Here is a 13,589-nt window from a genome sequence, read left to right as displayed (position 1 = left end):
GGAGTTGGTGGAGAAAAGAAGGCAGGTGACCAAAAGAAGATCAAACAAAGACACTGTCTTTTTAATTTTTTTAAAAAGTGACTGTTAGCTGACTGTTTCTTTAAATGCTGTGTCCCCACCTTAATAATCTACCTCAACAACTAAATTGAGCTATTCAATCCCCATTTATAGTCAAGACTGCCAAATTGTTGACAAAAAAAAGGTGCCCAGACAGCACGTACATCCTTCTCCTCAAACTCATTTAAAATTTTTTTTTTTTTTAAAGTCTGAATAAAAACTGTAGCCGTAGAAAGAAAAAAATTATATTTAGATTACATTAATTATATTTCATGATTATAGACACCCAAATTTAGCCCCTGTTGTTGAAACAATATTTCAAGAACGACAGTTTCTTTCATAATCTGGGGCATTTAATTGCATTCCATATTTTCTGGTCATTTAACTGTGTTGGTAGATATGATAGCTATCAGCTGGTTACTTGAATAAACTGTTAGACGGCTGCAGAACAGAGAACAGAGAACAGAGAACAGAGAACAGAGAACAGAGAACAGAGAACCTAATTGCTGGGAATAACACCTGGCTATCCCGGTCATAGGGAAAAGAGATAACACATTCTTACATCAGCTCAATGAATCATGCACAAGGAAAACAAAATAAGCGAGACTAAACCCGATCTGAGAACTACATTTCACTTTTAGGATAGGGTATTATATTCTGTATTCAGAACATGTGCTTTTGGGTGGTTCAACTCCTTCAAAGGTGGAAAAAGACATCAGTACTTAAGAGTCATGTCTGACTTTAGTCCTTATATCCAAGACTCGGGACTCCACTCAAGGCCTGATGTCTTGGAATATTGGCTCCAGTGTTGACTGAATTTAAACTCTGAAAAAGGAGAGGAGGACTCAAATATATATTTTAGGAATAATGTTTTTTTGGTTTGTAATTTCTGTATTTTTTTTATTATATTACTTGTGCACTTACATTATTCAGTTTCGCTGACACGTGTTATCCAGCATGTGTGTTCATCAACAGTACCTACAAAGAAGCCACCAGAAATTGTGAGTTTTGCAGTGCAGCATGTTTGTGAGCGAGACATCGAGGGAAAGATGGAGATGAGCTCCAACCTTAACAAACATCTGACCAGGCTGCATCCAGAAAAGTAAAGCTAATGTTGGCCTCTAAAGTTACTCATTCAAGATAATATTTGTGGAGGAAAACATTGTCGAACCATGTAGAGATTTGATAAGAGATCCAAAACGCTTTACATTTACACACAGGAGAGGAAGAAGGACTCATTTTTGCCACTGAGAAATGAGACGCTACCATATAGAGAATTATTTCAAACTAATAAAATGTAGGGACACAGTTATCCCTTCTTTTGGCTTTATTCATTTTAAAAAGGTGCAACTACAGGCTTTGTATGCATTTGGTGTTTATTCAGCCACTGAGTGTGAGGCTATGGTGGCTTCGCCAGAGATAAGATCTGTGGAGGTTGAAGCAGCTCGTGTGAATAATGCATTACAGACGATGACCCCTCCCTGACCAAGAGATGGACAGAAATAACACTGACGTCAGCTTCGACACTCCTTGTACCAAACGACACGGGGAGAGGATATAGAGGGGATATTAAGCCTGCTGAGCTTCTCAGGGATCAGCTACACCTCTCAGTCCGCCTGTCTCTCCATCCACGGAGGGGAGCAGGGGGCTGAATGTGTGTCAGGCTCCCCCTCTCTCTCCCTTGTCTTTTTATGGTGACGTGACAGGCATCTGTGAACACCAGGGAACAGAGACGAGAGGCCACTCGCTGGGATGAAATAGGACTGCTGAGAGATATTTTTGCAATGTCTGCGTGTGCACGCTCACGCACAGACAATTTCCATCAGGGCTGGATGTTTGCAATAATTCACTAGACTTCTAAATTCCCAGAAGATGTCACTCAATTATAAATCATATCAGCGGGATCAGAGCTTTATCAATAGTTATCATAAACATATTATTTACCTCCGGTTCATCCCTGTCTCCTTACATTTGACTGATATCACGCATCCCACATTTCTACACTCTTTTCTTCTTTTGAGTAGGTCTTTTGTGTGCTCTAAGGTCGTAACATGTCAGTATTGAAGGTCAATGAGTGAAAATTTTGCGTTCATTCAGCCATCTCTCCAAATGATCCCAGAAACCTCTGCTGCTCAGGATTATCTGCTGGAAAACCTGTAGGGTATTCTCTGCTTTGGAACTGTATGGGTGTGTGCAGGACTTTTGGTGACAAGGAAAGTTTCTAATTTTCTATGACTAATTTGCAGGACAATACTTCTAAACCATGTAGCAGTAGCATTTTACCAAAGCCCTGTAACTAACCACTGTGGATGCAGAGTCTTTGTGTCACCTGCCAATACAAAATGGGCTTAATGCCACTTTTGTCACAAAAGAGTTGGCAAGAACACTTGAGGCAGTGTCTAGATATAGTGGGGTGACATTTGATAGAGGTTATGGTCTCTCCCAGCAGCACCTCCTCTCAGTGCTGATGAACTATGTGAAATCGTATTGTATTCATCAAATTAGGACAATTTTCCTTTCCTTGACATACAGTAAGTCTGACAAAGTCCAATCATCTTAAGATAAGGCTTGTAGTTTTTACATGCCAGTATTGGTACACAACAGTGGATAGAGCCACTTATCTGTAAAGCTAGTATACCCACTTATGACTGAGGCCAGCCGTCACTCGCAACCACAGCACCAGGGGGATGAAAGAGGGAGAGACACAGTGATTGTCCAGAACAAAGTGGCTCAAAAGTCGGCAGAGTTATGATTCTGATTTCAAGATAATGGTTATCAATACAACGGAGACATTTAACAGCCATTACTGAACTTGGATATTGAGTCACAGAGTGTAATGTCTGAAGAAAGAGAGTACAAAGACCATCCTAAAATGCTAACAGTCAGAGAAAATCTTACCGTGGTCCTCATAGCAGCAGCTTCCAAGAGACTGACAGGAGAGTGTTCCTGAAAGGCAGATTGAAGGTATGCCCGTTACCAGACCCTTCTTCCAACAGAGTGCCCTGTGCAGAATACTGACAATTAATTAACAATAGCCAAATCAAAGAAAACCTGAAACACAAAATCTATAAAATCACCATCTGTGATGAGTGGTTAACGGCCAAATTCCAATCGCGTCCATCTGTCTTTGACCTGTCACTGCATCAGATCTGATAGGTTTCTATTCTAATCAATGTGTTAACGTCCACTTGATCCGCTCTGTTGCGTTATTGCTCAGTCTCTAATCAGGCAGGTGGTAGCCCTCCGGATCAGATACACAAGACTTCAATTTAAGCTGGATGCCGGAGCATGACGCATCAATCTCAACAGAGCAGATTGAGCAGGACAGGAAGTCAGGCACCAAAACAAAATTAAAACATCTGGTTGATTTTCAGAATAAAACTCTCTGTGTTATCGCTAGATTGTATTTCACTTAACTACAACAACAAATCGTCATGATGAGCGGCACCAGGCCTGGAGTCAACAGGTCAGAGGTTTTTAGAGGCCATAAAGACAACATGATTGAGGAGAGAAGGATAAACGTTGATTCAGTAATAACTGCAGAAAAACTTTGGTCACATGACTCCAGCTGTCCGGGGGTCCTGCTCAGAGAGCTCATGGAGCTGGACTGCAGCGGATCAGAGGCGGACCAGACACGCACCTGGTGGAAGTCCGATGTTAGACGATCTGTCACTGTTCTCCCCCTCACGTCTCACCTGTATATTCTCTGTTACTGGTCAGAGAGAGAGGAGAGTCTTTCAGTATGCCATTGACTGAAGTGTGAAGTCTCATACTAAATATACAACTTCTCAAGTTGCTCTTTTAAAAGTTATGTGCATTTGTTGCTGCAGCTTATGTCTCTACACTATCTAAGCTTTGCCAAATCCATTGTCATTTAGCCTGGTCAGAAAGAAGTTAACAGCCTCTCTGTCTTGTTATATTTCAATTTTGCTGTCTAAGTTTCCCTTCCTCGAAGAGGTTAATCTGTTAATGAGTGTTTCAGTTTTATATAACTCGATGAGGCTGCTTATTCAGCTAAATTAAATCCTGCATGTCTGCAGATCTGAAATCATACGCTCAGATAAAACAAACTGCAGGAAAATCGATACCCAGACTTTACTTGCCTGTGAGTCCAACGCAAATCTATATGTTGTAAATGAATGGTATGCATCAAAAGTAGCATCACATTGGATTACTGTGGTTTTCATAGGTCACAATGAAGTCGGCTACCTTTGTTTTTGTTTTATCTGCAAGTTAATCCCCTCAGCCCCTCACAGAAGAAATACACTCTAATGAATATCCTTTTTCACTTGTGTATCACTCTGATAAATGTAAGTGCTGCTCTCAGACAGACAAACCACAACATGAGGGCATTTTCATTTTATGGTGCTATCACTGTCTGCACAAGCTCCACATCAGAGAGATCTTCATAACACTGGAGTGCATGAACAATTTGATCAGGATCTGTGTTCCTATCAGCGACAGATCAGTTAAAGCAGAACTGAAAAAGAGTCACACACAGAGGCTTCACTCAGAAAGCTCTCTTTGTGGAGTCTCCCTCCTCTCTTTGTGGGGAAAATGAAGCATTAGAGTGTGTGTCAGCACGGCAGAGGAGAGATGAAAGAGCATCTGACTCCGGTCACTGAGATCTCCTCCTTCCGCGTTTGATCCTGTCTTCCGGTCGGCTGGCTGTTGGAGAACAGAGCAGAGAGCCGAGCAGAGAGCCAAGCAAGGCCAGGGCCCGGGCATTAGCATGGTGGAGAGGACAGAATGGCTTTCATAGGCCACAAACACATCCCCGAGGTCACACACACACAAACCGTTACAGGACGTTCAGTTCAGCTTCTCTCAACCTAAAGTTAAATCAGAATTCCTCAAACTTTTTGAGAGCACTGCAGAAATAATAGAAATTGCCAATAACAATATAAAATAATCAACACATTAACTATGGTATCATAGGCTGTGCTATGTGTAATTTGAAATGCATGAATCTAATGTATTTGTCCACTACTGAGTAAATACTCATTTCAAACTCAAAACAGAACATAGTATGGGCTTTGCTTTTCTAACTTCACCACCAATGGAAATGTTAAATTAAATTCTATCTGCAGCAGAGACGCAGACTTTGCTCTCATGAAAATGTGATGTTAAATTTTCATTTCAAAGCAGAATCCGAGGGAACATGTTTTAAAGTGAATTAATATATCCTTTTTAAATCAGTATTTTGTCATGTGTCGATGTTTCGTTTAGTTTTTTTCCTTGAGTTTCATGCTTTGGTTTCTCCCGTGTTTATTCTGTATTAGTTATCCTTTGTTATCCTTGAGTGTTTAGTGATCCACGTCTCTTGTTGTACTTTCTTGTGATTCTAATGTTGTGTTCACACCAGACGCGAATGAAATCATTCGTGGGAATGAATTGCATGAATGAAGCGAATGAAGCGAATCGTCAACAATTTGCATCATTCCTGTGAATGATTCGTGAGAGTTGAAATATCTGAACTCCAGCGAATCCATCGTGGCATAATAGCCAACCAGAGTACAGATCACCCGGTGACGTGAGGTGTGATGTATGGACCAGCGTAGATTCAGTCATCTGGAATATATGGGATTCTATCTCTGTGCAGCTTCCCCAAACTCTGTGACTCTACCTGTTATTATGGGACCAGGAATAAACAGGAGCTCACTGTGAGGACAGAGAGTCAGGAGGATTATCTGGTGAGTTGTAAAAAACTTTGTCTGCCAGCTATCGGTGGTTGTAGGAAGTTAGCTCTGCCCCCTTTAGCATAACCAGCTTCCCCATTCAATGTCCACAAGCTGTTTGATGGCAACAGACTAGTGTGGTGTGGGAACCCCCCCTCCCACTCGCGAATATTCGCGTCTTGAGCAGTCGTGTCCATGCGATTTGAAGTGAACACAAAACATTCTCACGTCTGTATTCACTCAAGCGCGATCGTTTGCGTCTGGTGTGAACGCGACATTAGTCTTGTCTTGTGTTCTCTGCTTTATAGTTCTGATCCCTGTGTTTCCAGTTTAGTTTTACCTCCTGCCCTTGTGTGTTTCCCTCCTTTTTGATTACCATCAATAGTTTCACCTGTGTCTTGTGTTCCACACCTGTGTTGATTACTCTGTATATTTAGTTCCTCTGTTTCCTCTGTCCTGTGTTGGATCATTGTACGTTTTTCTTGTGTTCCCTTATCTCAGTGTTTCTTGTGTTTTCTTTTGAATTCAGTGTATTGGACATTTTAGTAAGTTTGTTTGTACCTGTTGTTCTTTTATTAGTAAATCTTTATTTTCTGCACATGGGTCCTCCTCATCTTTTTCCTTGTGACATATTTTGCATCATGCTGTTCATATTTTTAGTTGTTATGTTTATTATGTTTTTGTTGTTAGCCAGGTTATAAGGAGGAAATGGAAAGCGAGGTGATAGAAATTGAGGAGGAATCACTTGACGGTGAGACAAGACCCCTATCTTTCGTGTCAGGGTTCTGCTCACACTGTCGGGACTCCAATCTCAAAACCCCCTCACTATCACTGTGACCTTATAAATAGGAGTGGGAAAAATGACCTATTCCACAATATATTTTCATCCTGACTTGCATGATACAAACATTGACATGTTGGCGCTAAATATTGATAATTAAATTGAAACAATGGCACTCTGACTTCGGCTCACTGTGTTACTTCCTCATGACCTCCCGCAGTGGCACTAACGATGTGAATGAGAGTTGAATAACTGAAATATAATTTGCCAGAGAAGAAGTTGACACCTTGATAATACTATAAGAACACAGCAGGATTACACCGGAGAGCAGTGTGAAGAAGTCACAGATGCTTCAACCATTTTCAAAACCAAAAAAGCAGAAAGGGAGAAAAAGCTGCTCCAGCTCTTTATGCTGAGCCGAGAGGGAAGATGCAGGTTGCGCTAAAGTCTGCAGAGTGTCACTTAGCAGCGACTTCACAGTCTGCAGCATCCTACGAGATATATACTGCCCAATGTATTAACGGAGAGTGTGAAATTCAGTCATACGTGCCACAAACCTTGCTGCGAGGGGGGGAAGAACCACTGGAAAAACTCATTGGAATACATAAAAGGTATTCAAATAGATCACAACTGAAGATCAACAAGTTAACAAGAAACCCACAAAAAAATCAAAGACCACATTACTCTTCTTTTCTGTCATCTTAATGTCATTCTCAGATCAGTTCATCTGAAAACACTCCATAGAAATAGTCCATAAAGTTCAGAAAAAAGGAAGGCCAAGATGTGAGATGCATTAAAGCAGACAGGTCACATGAATGAAGAGTAGATCAAACACATACACATCGACCAAAAAGTCAACCAGAAAAAAAAATCAACAACAAACAGATGTACAAGAAAAACATACAAAAATCTAGAAAATGATAAAGAGAAAAATATTTTGATCGAAGAAAAACAATAACTTTAAATATAAAGTCATAATGATTCACCCTTCTCTCTGTTATCAAAGCAGACATATTGCTGTATCCAAAATGATCACCACAAAAAATGACAATTTGAAAGAAGTCTGCCATCTATCACGATACGGATCATAAGACTACAGATAATCAGTAACAGGAAAATGAGAGCTCTTCATTTAAATGAGATGGTGAAACATGCTGACAGCACATCGCTGAGTGGTTTAAAGAGAATATTTTATTTAGTCTGGTGAGACAACTTTCAAGCATAATTCATTTAATGCTTTGGGTACTTCAAATATTCCAGTTTTATTTAAGCAATCAGCATCATGAAATTACACAAACCACAAACATATTATTTTTTACGCTTAGAAACCTGGTATTAACAGTGAACCATTTCTGAAAAAATATTCTGGTACTTCATGGAAATTTAATGACCATGTAGTCATCTGAGCATCAAATTAAAGTCCAAGAGAGTCTGGTTAAATATGAGCATCCTAATCGATTACTAACATGAAATGTTCAGATTTTGATGCATGCTCGCTCACACACACGCACACACGCACGCACGCACGCACGCACATACACATACACACACACACACACACACACACACACACATTGCACCCTGTAAACCCCCCTCACCTCTATGGTCAGCAGGGAGGAGGTTATTACTTTGCAGCTGCAGAGCTGACGTACTTTATTTATGGCAGGAGCTGGAACATTACAGCTATCTGCACTCAGGAGCTTATCAGCCGCGGCGCCTGGACTAATGACACACAGACAACAACCAGCAAGCTGTCACAGGCAATTATATATGAAACAGGTTGAGTGTGATGAAGAACTGAGTTTTCTATTCTAGAGAATGTTGGTGCTAATATGTGCTTACAATTTATTGTAGTGTCATCAAATATTCCTACCATTTAGGATTGTAAATAAAGTCAAATATGTGAAGTACTGATGAAAAACTGAGTATTAGGCTTTAACTACCACTGGATGAAGGAGATAATAAAGATCCAGTGTTATGTTTTACCACAAAATCCAGTAGATAAGTTGTACCAATAGCCTCTCTTTTGGAGGGCTCTCGGAGGAAAAAGGTTCAAACTGTCCATCTGCACGAAGACTTCTACTGTGTTCAACAATTTTCAGTTTCTATGCAGATGTGTAGCTCTTTCTAGATCCATCTGTGTTATTCCCTACCCTACTTGTTTATATGAAGCATCTCCTCCAAATCCACCGTTAAAACTATAACAGAATAGACATGATAGTAAAACACAAAAATAAATTACCTTGGTGGTTGCGAGCTTGTATCAAGCAATGTTATTATTCCCCTTGTTCCCCTTATGACGGACCAATCATAGTTAATCTCCAATCCTCTGTCCTGATTGGTTAAAAGTGACATATCACGCTTTTTTCATCAATATATATTGGTCTAAGAGGTCCTCAAAACATGTCTTTAAAGTTTATGCTTCAGTCCTCCTCAGAACACTCTGTTTTCTCTCTGACCACGCCCCCTCAGGAAGTGGATGTGCCTCGGCTCTCCAGCACGTTGGTCTAATGTTTACATGTTGGCTGAATATACACGGCTGCTCAGAGATCACGTTACTTCAACCCTCTGAATCTGATCCAGAATCTGATCCTGACGGAGAGGCGCCTGTAGCAGGATTCTGAAGGATTGGTCACAGATTTAGTGTTTCTTGTTGTTTTATTTATCAGTATGTCGACGTGTGTCTTGGTACACAGCTACAAACATGTAGCTGTGTGGCTATGCTAACTAGCGCTAGCACTTATCCATGACAAACAAAAATCATCCACTAGATCTTCAAATCTGCAGACGTGGGGAGTAAAACCGACCTCTGCCAGAAAGGCAGCGGGACCTTTTCTGAAGGATTGGTCACAGATTCTGTGTTACTTGTTGTTTTATTTGTCAGTATGTAGACGTGTGTCTTGGTACACAGCTACAACTACGACATGTAGCTATGTAGCTATGCTAACTAGTGCTAGCACTTACCCATGACAAATAAAAATCATCCACTAGATCTTCAAATCTGCAGACGTGGGGAGTAAAACCGACCTTTGTGTTTATTAAGACAGCCTACAACTAGCATGCCTCCCTCCTAAGCTCCTCATTACCACACATTTGTGCATGTAATGAAAAACGGAGGGGGGATTCAGTATTATTTTATACAGTCTATGGGCTGAACAAGCTCCGAGCTCTGACTCCGTGACAGACCGGATATTGTTGTTACGTAACAAAAACACGGAAGTCTGAAACGGCTCGTTTCACACACATTTACAGAAAGGTGGAGAAATCAAAACAGGGGCAGAATGGATTTTTTTTCATTCTCGGGGGGTTCGTAGACATGCCAGGGAAACATATTTCAGGTAGAGAACCATTAAAAAGTCCATTTTGCATGATATGTCACATTTAAGGGGCGGCCCCTACTACGTCCTCTGATTGGTTATGAGTCCAGCACTATCATGACTGCACACGCCGATCTGTTGGTAGGGATAGTGTTGACATTCAAAGTACCTCTCTCTGAACAGATTTTTACTCACTGACTACCAACAGCAGCTTTAACTTCTTGCTTTCAGCTTACACGCTGTCTGCTTCTTGATTCAGTGTTTTAAAGTGCACAGATGTGAGAGCAGCTTAATGACGCTTGACATGTGACTTCAAAATAAAAGCCCCACTACTTCCATAACAAACAAGAACTACTTACAAAGCATGTGGATGAAATACAAATGCAATTTAAATGGCAAATATTACAAATTCTCAGTTTGGACTACTAAAAGGGTAAGTATTGTCAGTTCAACAGTTACAATCTGTTATGGAGCTACGGTAGTGCTGATAAAAACCAATTCGAAGAGATCCGTGCCACCCCTCTCTGCTGGTCCCTTGTCTTAAATTGAAGAGTCTTTCCAGTCAAACCAGCACTCTAAGATGTATTTACTTAATAGTATACAACTGTTATCTTTAAATGCACGAGTGGCCACTTGCTTCTTCAATCCCATCTCACTGTTTTATCCATCTTCTGGATGTGTGAAAAAGAAAATGTAAGCCTGAAGTGTAATCACAAAGACAGGTGCATGAGCATGAACACAGTGAAAGACAGGTGCAGTCATCCAGCCACGAGCAGACATTCAGCACAGACAGCACCACAAGTGAGGGAGAGGGGACTTCATCAATGTTTGACGCTAGAGATGATGTAAGGAGATGGGAGGGTGTGAGTACTCTTAGGCAGATACATCCGTATTTAACACACTCAGTCAGCGTTTTGAGGTCCCACCATGTGGACACATTTGGAGTGTATTGGCTGGTGTGTTTCTGTTTCTGGATCAAAGTTTCTTGAGATACGATTGGTTTTTAATCATGTAATGATAAGGAGTGATGCATTCCTCCAATCACAGATTTGAAGGCAAAGCTTTCAATTTACTGATCTAGTTTCCTCCAAAGAAAGGCTGGGCTCCGTCCTAGAGATAAGTTCAGGAGCTCAAACATCCAGGGGGACCTCGGAGAAGAGCTGCTACTCCTTCGCAACGACAGGAGTCGATTGAGGTGGTTCAGACACCTGATAAGGACACCTCCTGGGTGTCTGCCTCTGGAGGTTTCCTGGGGACATCCAACTGGGAGGAGACCCTGGGAGAACACCTGAAGGGATTATATGTCCCACCTGGCATTGGAACACCTAAGAATGCCCCAGGATGAGCTGGAAAAAGTTGCCGGAGAGAGGGATGTCCAGGGCAGCTCGTTTAGCCTGCTGCCATCACCGCCCAGCTCCTGATAAGGGGATGAAAATGGATGGATAGATTTCTGAACAGGTTTGTTAAATGGTGAATGGACTGCTTTTGAAAAGTGCTCATCCAGTTTTCTAACTACTCAAAAAGCTTTTACACTTCATGTCATATTTATCCTTTCACACACACCCACACACCCACACACCCACACCCACACACCCACACACACCCACACACACACACACACACACACACACACACACACACACACACACACACACACACACACACACACATTGATGGCAGAGGCTGCTTAGTAAAGTGTCCAACTGCTCTCCAGTACTAATCACAGTCACACACTGATAGCTTTGCCTTTGGGAGCAACTCGGGTTCAGTGTCTTGCCCAAGGACACTTCAACATGTGGACTGCAAGAGCTGGAGCTCGAACAGCCTCGTTATGTTTGAGAAATGACTCACTCTACTGCTGAGCCACAGCTGGCCTCAAGGTTCATGGTCCTCACCTTTACAGCAGCAGCAGCCAGACGACCTGAAGCACCAAAACGTGTGGAGAGAAAATTATTTAAACATCTTTTCTACCAACCGTTTATGCAGCTGATCAATCAGAGTTATTATCTGGTGCAATTTGGCCTGAATGGAGCTTAATAAAAATGCTTGTATTGATTGAGAATTGATGTTTTACAGATGTAGGAAAAAGAGAACACAACAGAAATGTTTCAAGCAGGGATCACCTCTCTGCTCACCTCTGAGGAGTGCAGGAGACGTACACGTGCCAGAAAACTAAAGCAGCTAAATCAATTAAAATCCCATTAAAGTCAGCATCATTATTGAGGTCATTACCAAGGGGGAGAGACGCCTGATGATGATGGTGGATCAAACAAGATCTAATTAATTCATTTATTCATTAACGTGCAGCTCTCATGCAGGCATGCTAAGAGAAACTTAATGAAAATGGGAAGTGTCTCTGCAGCAACATCAAGACTTGACATGAGACAGAAAATATGAATATGAAACGTGAAGTCTACATCAAAGCAGAGCTATTGCCAATGTAGGGTATTGGCTGCTTTTCAAAGGACACTGAAACACATGGACATTTCCTGGCGCCACAAAGGACAGCTGCTCTCTGCTGAGTTACTCTCACATACACACACTAGGTGTCAGACTGGCTGCAGAAAAAGATGAGGAGTGAGAATGAATGTGCGAGCGAGACAGAGGAGGAGAGGCTGAAAGAGGGTGAGCTTCACAGTCTGTTTCTCTGCTTCATCTCCCACCAGTGGAGCTGTGATTAGAGAGCAGCAGACATTAATGTTTGGTATTGATCCCCTCTCAAATGGCTGAGGGACCAGAGGCCGAGGGAATGACAGAACCATGCTATGTTGCTTCCTCAGCCTGGAGATGTGTGTGTAAAAACAGGATTTGAAGGACAAAAGAGAGGAAAATGGGGGAGAAAGACTTCCATATGTTTGCAGAGAGGTAGTTTGCTTTTTTACTCGAAGGTTTTACACCAAAGACCAAAACTGGAAGGAACTACATCTCTACCCTCACATCTCTTACTGTTTCCCCTTTTCCTCTTTGAAGCATTGAATGCTTTAAGATCGATATATGTTGGATGAAAAGAAAGCTGAGATCTACACACTGGTGGGAAATAAAGGATGCTGTATTTATTTCATGAGTCTGCACATGCCACAGATGTGTCCTCAGCTGGATGACTTTCATCACCGTGATCTGAAGCAAAACCATTCCCCGACATTTTGCAGGATTTGACTCAAAGATTAGCTGACTTGTGGGGTTCGGGTCATGGGCTGAGGCAGACAGAAAGCCGCATTAGATGAAGAAGAACAGGCGAGCTGATTGGACGTGACAGGAGCAGTGTACTCCTCCTCTGCAGCACCGAGTGTCCCAAATGAAAATCTATATGGCATGACGCTGGAGGCAGACCTTCACAGGCTGGGAGAGGCTGCTGGTCAGCCAGACATCAGGGGACTCTAGTGTATGTATGAACACATGAAGACACATACACAGACAAAAGCTCAATACTATATATAATATTTACAGGAAAAAGAAACAGATGTGGTCACAGCTTCTTTTTGTTTTCTCTATTAAGGTAGCTGGTAGAAAGCCTAAAACTGACCTAACTAGTGTCAGACATTTTTATACAAAGACTTCATTTATCGTGCAGAAACTTCTCTAACGACCCAGCCTATATGTCTCCTCTGTTAGCATACTGCTTTCATTTTAGCTAAAATAGTTTCACTTCATTTCTTTTAACAGAGTTAAGATTATCCTGTTAAAATATCATCTCAATTTCTGGAGTAATTATGAGTCAATGCAGGCGTCTGCTCAGACTTGGGCAAATATGGACTC

The 13,589-nt window shown here is 41.6% G+C and overlaps 1 long non-coding RNA gene across 1 annotated transcript; it reads right to left on the bottom strand.

The window, feature by feature from the left end:
- Positions 1 to 341: 341 nt before the first annotated feature.
- LOC117814958 lies at positions 342 to 3,061 on the bottom strand. Its single transcript, XR_004631673.1, has 3 exons — positions 2,956 to 3,061; positions 982 to 1,035; positions 342 to 882 (listed from the first exon to the last, which is right to left on the bottom strand). It is a non-coding gene; the product is annotated as an uncharacterized LOC117814958 (long non-coding RNA).
- Positions 3,062 to 13,589: the final 10,528 nt, after the last annotated feature.

This window comes from Notolabrus celidotus, chromosome 6, assembly GCF_009762535.1.
Source record: "Notolabrus celidotus isolate fNotCel1 chromosome 6, fNotCel1.pri, whole genome shotgun sequence".
In the NCBI taxonomy this organism is placed as follows: Eukaryota; Metazoa; Chordata; class Actinopteri; order Labriformes; family Labridae; genus Notolabrus; species Notolabrus celidotus.
Note: the sequence above shows the minus strand (reverse complement) of the source record. Positions and strands in the feature narration are given on the sequence as shown.